The following is an 8472-nucleotide window of genomic DNA, read 5'->3' on the forward strand; positions in this document are numbered from 1 at the left end:
TGACGGTTTTGTAGTGGGCAGGCATTATGGCATTGATGCTCCACCGTGTAACATAAGGGGTGAGGGGGTGGCGCACTCTATATAAGCCACCCCCCACCACTAGACGAGGGGGCTCTCTTTTTTCATCTCTCTCTCTCTCTTTCTAGTCTCAGGACTTAGCTCAGGCATGGGGATCCGTTCTCCTCTCTCGCATACATTGTAATCTCCGGATACATATTCAGATAAAACAAAGCCTCTCCGGAGCACGAGACGTAGGGTTGTTATCTCCACCATGAGAGGCCCGAACTCGCTAAAACTACCGTGTCACCCATATGCATCTCGATAGATCATGCTCCCTTATCCTACCCCTCTCTTATTGTCGGAATCGTTACCACGACAGTTGGCGCCCACCGTGGGGCATGGCGTCTATCGAGCCATGATGCAAATGGTTTTATTTCTTCGATCTTCGTCCGTCAATCAACAATCATCAATGGAGGGTTCGATCCAAGATGCTCCGGACAGCCGTCGGCCATGCCGCCCTCAGGGGTTACGCCCATTCAATCAACCCATCGATCACATCAGGAATATCTTTCTGACCATACTTGCCCGGTCTGCCGAAAATCATGAAGGGCAGTACTGTCCACTCGGACGATCGCCCAAATCATTACCTAAAGTCATCTTCAAGACTGCAAAAGGGTGAAAACAATTCTCCTCTCCGGATAACTTGGCCCTATCCTAGGTTCCAAGGCGTCAGTTTCACAAACTTGGACTCAAAGATGGCACATGCTGGTGTTCCCCCGGGATAATGAGTGGCTTCTCCCCGAAGAGTTAGCCTACACACTAGCCTCGTCACTCGGGTTTCATGGCACGTCCATGTCAGACCACTAGTGTATCTCCTCCGGGAGACATACAAGTGCCACTAAGTCTTTCCTTGCAGTCAACATACCTCGATCAGGGGAAGCACGTCCACTCGACAAATACCCCTTTCATGCACAGGGTGAAAATGAAGCTCCTCTGCGGATACAAATGTACTATTACAAAATCCCCCTTTCAATGCAAAATTTAATGGTAGAAGTACTAAATGGAAAGATACTCCCTGTGGTCCAGCTTTTTTCTACAATCCGGCAGTTTCAAAGCCGAATCACATTCACCGTGCGAGAGCATGAAGATCACATGCTTGACCGAGTTCCAGGCTGAATTATTCCGTGCCGAGTGCACGATGATCATTCCGACTGACTCGGCCAGGCCTGAGCTTATTTACCATGTCAAGCACCTGAAGATGCATCCGATTGACTCAATTTCAGACTAAAAGATATTTACCGTGTCGATTGCGTGGAGGTTTACCAGGAGACTTAAACCCTCTGCCCGACTCATCTAGTCCGACAGAGGCTCGGGGACTACACCTAGCGGGTGCACTCAGCGTGCCCCCACTGGAAGAGAACTCAGAAAGAAACATTTTGGCTCGATGCAAAACCAGCTCCAGAATTACTCGACCTTCGAGTCAGAGAAGAACAAGTTCGACCACTACCATCTAAGAAGAGTTTTAGTTCTCTCAGACCCCCGTCGACTGCCCGCAGTCGACGGTGGTCTCGGGGACTACACCCAGTGGGTGCACTCAGCGTGCCCCCACTGGAGTAATCTCCACTCGGTACGGCCTGACCAGTCCGAGTGATGAACACAACAACAAAAAAGACAGGCTCTAAGACTCCCGCCGACTGCCCGCAGTCGACGGCAGTCTCTGGGACTACACCCAGTGGGTGCACTCAGCGTGCCCCCACTGGAATGGTATCCACTCGGAACGGTCCGCCCGGTTCGAGTGACGGCCAAACAACAAAAAGAGACACGTTCCAGGCGTGAAGAAATTCTGAGTAATCAGTTACTCAATGCAGGACCAGCTCCAAATCACTCCAAAAAAATTTCTATAAGGTGAGTTTAACGCTCCTCCGCGGACCCGTTTGAGCTCATTTCACTCGGGCACCATACAGTCTGGAATCCGTCAAGGCAACATGCGGAGATAAGATCGCCGGGTGACCAGAGGGAGTTCATAAGGGCCTCCGCAGCACTCGACTCATCTGGGAATTCACCTCGACTCGACCCGCTCAACCTCGACCTATTCGGGGGCTAATGACGAGGACATGTATTAGGGGTAGGGTAACAGGCCTGACCTAAAGGCCCTACCCATGGACACCGTATACTTTGTACTGGGCCCCTGGGCCAGATCGCCGTCTAGATGTACCGCGACTTGAAAGTCACTCGGGCGGCGATCACCACTCGGAGCACGGCACTTCACTCGACGAGCTCATTCCACTCGACCATGTAACTCACTCGGATATGCAAAGACCAACAGTCAGCATGATGGTTTTGTAGTGGGCAGGCATTATGGCATTGATGCTCCACCGTGTAACATAAGGGGTGAGGGGGTGGCGCACTCTATATAAGCCACCCCCCACCACTAGACGAGGGGGCTCTCTTTTTTCATCTCTCTCTCTTTCTAGTCTCAGGACTTAGCTCAGGCATGGGGATCCGTTCTCCTCTCTCGCATACATTGTAATCTCCGGATACATACTCAGATAAAACAAAGCCTCTTCGGAGCACGAGACGTAGGGTTGTTATCTCCACCATGAGAGGCCCGAACTCGCTAAAACCGCCGTGTCACCCATATGCATCTCGATAGATCATGCTCCCTTATCCTACCCCTCTCTTATTGTCGGAATCGTTACCACGACAATTGACAACCCCTATTTGCGTTGGTTACGAGGATTTATTTGTTTTGTGCAGGTGCGAGGGACTCGCGCGTAGCCTCCTACTGGATTGATACCTTGGTTCTCAAAAACTGAGGGAAATACTTACGCTACTTTGCTGCATCATCCCTTCCTCTTCGGGGAAAACCAACGCAGTGCTAAAAGATGTAGCATGTACTCTTTTGCTTTGATAATACTTGACTGTGACCGAGTATGTCGCCGAGGAGACGCTGGTGTTGTAGGTGCAGAAGATCCCGGTGCAGAAGATGTTGTAGGAGCCGCTGATGCTGTGGGTGCAGAAGATGTTGTAGGATCCTGCACAGAAAATCCCGACTCTGGATCCAAGAAGGATTCGCGCACATAATCTGTAGAGGGGCCCGGCTCGTGATCCGAGGACGATCCTGACCGCGCAGACCCCGTAGGCACCTCGCTATCGGCGGTGGCTGGCTCGATCCGCGGGCTCCCAGCTCGTGAGGCGCCACGTGGAGAAGCGAGCGTGGGTTGGCGGGGTCCACCAGGTGGAGGCTGTCGGCCACAGTCGCATCACGACGAGATGGGCTCGTGCTGGCGTGCACCTGATTGGCTGCATGCCGATCTGCGTCGGATCGCGCGACAGCAGGAGCAGGGCTGACACGCGGATCAGCGCCGGATCGCGCCCCGCTGCTGCCAGGTGAATCAGCTCCGTTTTCTGCACCATTTTTGTCCTGTTCTGCACACATAAAATGATGCCCCAATCTTGCACAAACATCATCAGAATCACTGTTTTCGGCAGAATTTTGCACATAGTCAGTTTTATTTAATTCACCCCCATGATCTGGAAGTAGTGCTATCTCAGCACGAAGAAGGGCTCCGGCATTTGGATGAAGTTTAACAAACGGAAAGAGAGTTTCATCAAAAATGACATCTCGAGAAATATAAATCCGTCCAGTTGCAACTTCTAGACATTTGTATCCTTTATGAAGATTGCTATAGCCAATAAAGACACATTGAGTTGAACGAAGCTCAAGTTTATGACGATTGTAAGGACAGAGATTGGGATAGCAAGCACACCCAAATTTTTTGAGAGAATTGTAATTGGGTTTTTGATGATATAACCGCTCCAATGGAGTAATATTGCCAATAACTTTGCTAGGGAGACGATTTATAAGATAGGTGGCAGTAATGAATGCTTCATCCCAATACTTGAGAGGCATAGACGCATGGGCAAGAAGGGATAGACCAACTTCAACAATGTGGCGATGTTTCCGCTCAACGGAGCCGTTTTGTTGGTGAGCATGAGGGCAAGATACATAATGTTCAATGCTTATGCTACGGAAGAAAGATTTGAGCTTTTCATACTCCCCTCCCTAGTCACTTTGGACTGTCAAGATTTTTCTGTCAAAGTGTTGTTCAATAAGTTTCTGAAACTCTTGAAACACAGACAAAACTTCAGATTTGTGCTTGAGCAAATAAATCCAGGTAAACTTGCTAAAGTCATCAATGAAACTAACATAATATTTTTTTCTGCCAAAGGAATCTCTTGCATGACCCCATACATCACTGAAAATAAGTTCTAAAGTAGCATGAGATACACTATTCGACTTGGGATAAGGGAGTTGGTGACTCTTGGCACATTGACAAGCTTCACAAACAGACTCACTAATGGGACTATGTTACAATGAAAGATTGCCTTTATTGACTACTTGTTTAACAATGACCGAAGATGGATGTCCTAATCTTTGATGCCACCTTGCCAAAGAGGGCTTGATGACGGAGAAGACTTGACTATGCTTGAGAGTAAGTGCTCCAGATGTGATGGGGTAGAGACCTCCAATGCATCTACGTGATGGAGGAGTTCCCTCGTTGCCCGTTCCTTTATTAAAAAGTAATGAGGATGAGTTTCAAATAAGATGTTATTGTCATTGGCTAAACGAGACATGGATGCAAGGTTTTTGTCGGCTTGAGGGACATGAAGTACATCTTTTAACACTAGATCACGTTTAAGTGTAGGGGAATTAATAAAAGCTTGACCAATGTGCTGGATATCCATACCGCCACCGCTTGCGGTGTGAATCTGATCATTGCCATGGTACTGTTCACGGAGGGTGAGTTGTTCTAGTTCACTTGTGACATGGTCCATTGCACCAGAGTCAACATACCAAACTCCTTGTCCTCCTTGTTCACGCATGGCGGCAGCAACATGACGAGAATCAGGCACAAAATTCTCATCATACCTGTGCCAATAGTCCATGACTTCATGGCCCGCCTTCTTGCAGAGCTGACACCGAGGATGAGCATGGGAGGAAGAGGGACGATGGCTGTTGTTGGAGTTGAAGCCGCCACCCCCTGCCATGTTGTTGTTGTAGCCGCTGCTGCCGCCGGTGGTGTTGTAGCCGTTGTTGTTGTTGTAGCCGATGTTGTTGTTGTTGTTGTTGTTGTTGTTGGTGGTGGTGGTGGTGGTGGTGGTGGTGTAGTCGTTACTGTCGCGCCCGTGCCCACCGCTATGTTGCCCCTGGTGACTGCACCCACGGCCACGGCCATGATACGCTGCGTTGGCGGAAGATTGACGAATGTGGGTGCCGTGAAGAAGGCTGAGGCGAGCGTAGAAGCTCAAGAGCTGGTTGTACAGCTCCTGAACAGTGATCGGTTCCACCCGAGCAGCAAGGGCGGAGACCACAGGATTGTAGTCCATGTACAGGCCAGCGAGGATCTTCGGCACAATCTCGGGATCGGAGAGCACGACGGCGGTGCAGACTACTTCATCGGTAAGGGTTTTAATTTTTCCAAGGTATTCAACCATGGTCATGTTACCTTTCTGAAGATTCGTGAGCTCGATGCGGGTGTTGATTGCTTGAGCTTGGCTTTGGGTAGCAAACATGGCATGGATCGCATGCCACACTTCGGACGGCGTCGGGAGCATCGCGACCTGTGCCAGAATCTCACGGGATAGGGATCCCATCAAGAATCCTTGGAGCTGCTGCTGCTGTGCATACCAAAGGGATCGGGCAAAGTTAACAACCTATTCTTCCTTGCCGTCCTTGGTGATGGTGAGCGTGGCCGGCGGTGGCGGACTCTGCGCGTCGAGGTGGTGCTCCATCTGTGCGCCCTTGATCTGGGGCAGTACGATGGCCTTCTAGAGAAGGAAGTTACCCCACTTTGAACTTATTTTGCGTTCAAGTACAATGAATAGAGGCTAATTGGTTAAGATGACACAAACTAAAACTGGGATTTTCTTCATTATGAGATCAAACTTTAGGAGAAAAGAGACGGCCGACTAAAGCTTATCGAATGGCAAATATGAATTGAACTCAACCTGAATATGATATTGTACAAAAATTGTAACAGATTACAGTTGATTATGCAAATATAAGTTCAGATATACAATTCAGTGAAGCTATAGTATAATGACTATTCAAAGCATCTTATAACATATGGAATTCCTGAAACTATTTATATTCCTGGTGTTCCTTCTGAAAAGCTTAGTTGTGTGCAAAAATAAATTGCCTACAATAATTGTGATGCCCCCGATTTAATCGTACACTAATCATACACGCAAACGTGTACGATCAAGATCAGGGACTCACGGGAAAATATCACAACACAACTCTACAAATAAAATAAGTCATACAAGCATCATATTACAAGCCAGGGGCCTCGACGGCTCGAATACAAGAGCTCGATCATAGACAAGTCAGCGGAAGCAACAATATCTGAGTACAGACATAAGTTAAACAAGTTGCCATAAGATGGCTAGCACAAACTGGGATACAGATCGAAAGAGGCGCAGGCCTCCTGCCTGGGATCCTCCTAACTACTCCTGGTCGTCGTCAGTGGGCAGCACGTAGTAGTAGGCACCTCCGGTGTAGTAGGAGTCGTCGTCGACGGTGGCGTCTGGCTCCTGGGCTCCAACATCTGGTTGCGACAACCAGGTAGAAGGGATAGAGGGAAAAGAAGGAGAAAGCAATCGTGAGTACTCATCCAAAGTACTCGCAAGCAAGGAGCTACACTACATATGTATGCATTGGTATCAACTGGAATAAGGCTATTATATGTGGACTGAACTGCAGAAAGCCGGGATAAGGGGGGATAGCTAGTCCTTTCAAAGACTACGCTTCTGGCAGCCTCCGTCTTGCAGCATGTAGAAGAGAGTAGACTGAAGACCTCCAAGTAGCATCGTATAGCATAAACCTAACCGATGATCCTCCCCTCGTCGCCCTATGAGAGAGCGATCACCGGTTGTATCTGGCACTTGGAAGGGTGTGTTTTATTAAGTATCCGTTTCTAGTTGTCATAAGGTCAAGGTACAACTTCAAGTCGTCCTGTTACCGAAGATCACGGCTATTCGAATAGATTAACTTCCCTGCAGGGGTGCACCACATATCCCAACACGCTCGATCCCATTGGCCGGACACACTTTCCTGGGTCATGCCCGGCCTCGGAAGATCAACACGTCGCAGCCCTACCTAGGCACAACAGAGAGGTCAGCACGCCGGTCTAAATCCTATGGCGCAGGGGTCTGGGCCCATCGCCCATTGCACACCTGCACGTTGCATACGCGGCTGGAAGCAGAACTAGCCCCCTTAATACAAGAGCAAGCTTACGGTCCAATCCGGCGCGCGCCACTCAGTCGCTGACGTCACGAAGGCTTCGGCTGATACCACGACGTCGAGTTCCCATAACTGTCCCCGCGTAGATGGTTAGTGCGTGTAGGCCAGTAGACAGACTCAGATCAAATACCAAGATCTCGTTAAACGTGTTAAGTATCTGCGAACACCGACCAGGGCCAGGCCCACCTCTCTCCTAGGTGGTCTCAACCTGCCCTGTCGCTCCGCCACAAAGTAACAGTCGGGGGCCGTCGGGAACCCAGGCCCACCTCTACCGGGATGGAGCCACCTGCCCCTTTAGCCCCCAACTCCGAACAGTATCACAGGTAATGTAACTGTGTAAAGTATATAGTATATGCCCGTGATCACCTCCCGAAGTGATCACGGCCCAGTAGTATAGCATGGCAGACGGACAAGAGTGTAGGGCCACTGATGGAATACTAGCATCCTATACTAAGCAGTAGGATAGCAGGTAATGGTAACAACAGTAGTAGCAAGGACAGGCTATGCATCAGGATAGGAATAACAGAAAGTAGTAACATGCTACACTACTCTAATGCAAGCAGTATAGAGAAGAGTAGGCGATATCTGGTGATCAAAGGGGGGGCTTGCCTGGTTGCTCTGGCAAGAAGGGTTCGTCGTCGATGTAGTCGATCACAGGGGTACCGACAGCGGCCTCAGGGTCTACCGGAAAGAAGTAACGGAGGAGGAACGCAATAAATAACAAAGCAATCAAAGCATCACAAAGCATAACATGGAAATGAGCGGTACTAGGTGTGCCCTAACGTGGTGGTAGGTGATACCGCCGAAGGGGGAAAACATCCAGGAAAGTATTCCCGGTGTTTCGCGTTTTCGGACAGATGAACCGGAGGGGGAAAGTTGTGTGTTTGCTATGCTAGGGATGTGTGACGGACGAACGGGCTGCGTTTCCGGATTCGTCTCGTCGTTCTGAGCAACTTTCATGTACAAAGTTTTTCCATCCGAGCTACGGTTTAATTCATATTAATTTCTAAGTTTTTAATCATTTTTGGAATTAACAGAATTAAATTAATTTGGAAAGGCCATTATGATGCCAGCATGACATCAGGGTGATGTCAGCAGTCAACAGTCAGTTGACTTGGTCAAACTGGCGCATGGGTCCCGATTGTCATTAACTTAGGTTAACTAAA

The sequence above is a fragment of the Triticum urartu genome, chromosome 7 (assembly GCF_003073215.2).
Source record: "Triticum urartu cultivar G1812 chromosome 7, Tu2.1, whole genome shotgun sequence".
NCBI lineage: Eukaryota > Viridiplantae > Streptophyta > Magnoliopsida > Poales > Poaceae > Triticum > Triticum urartu.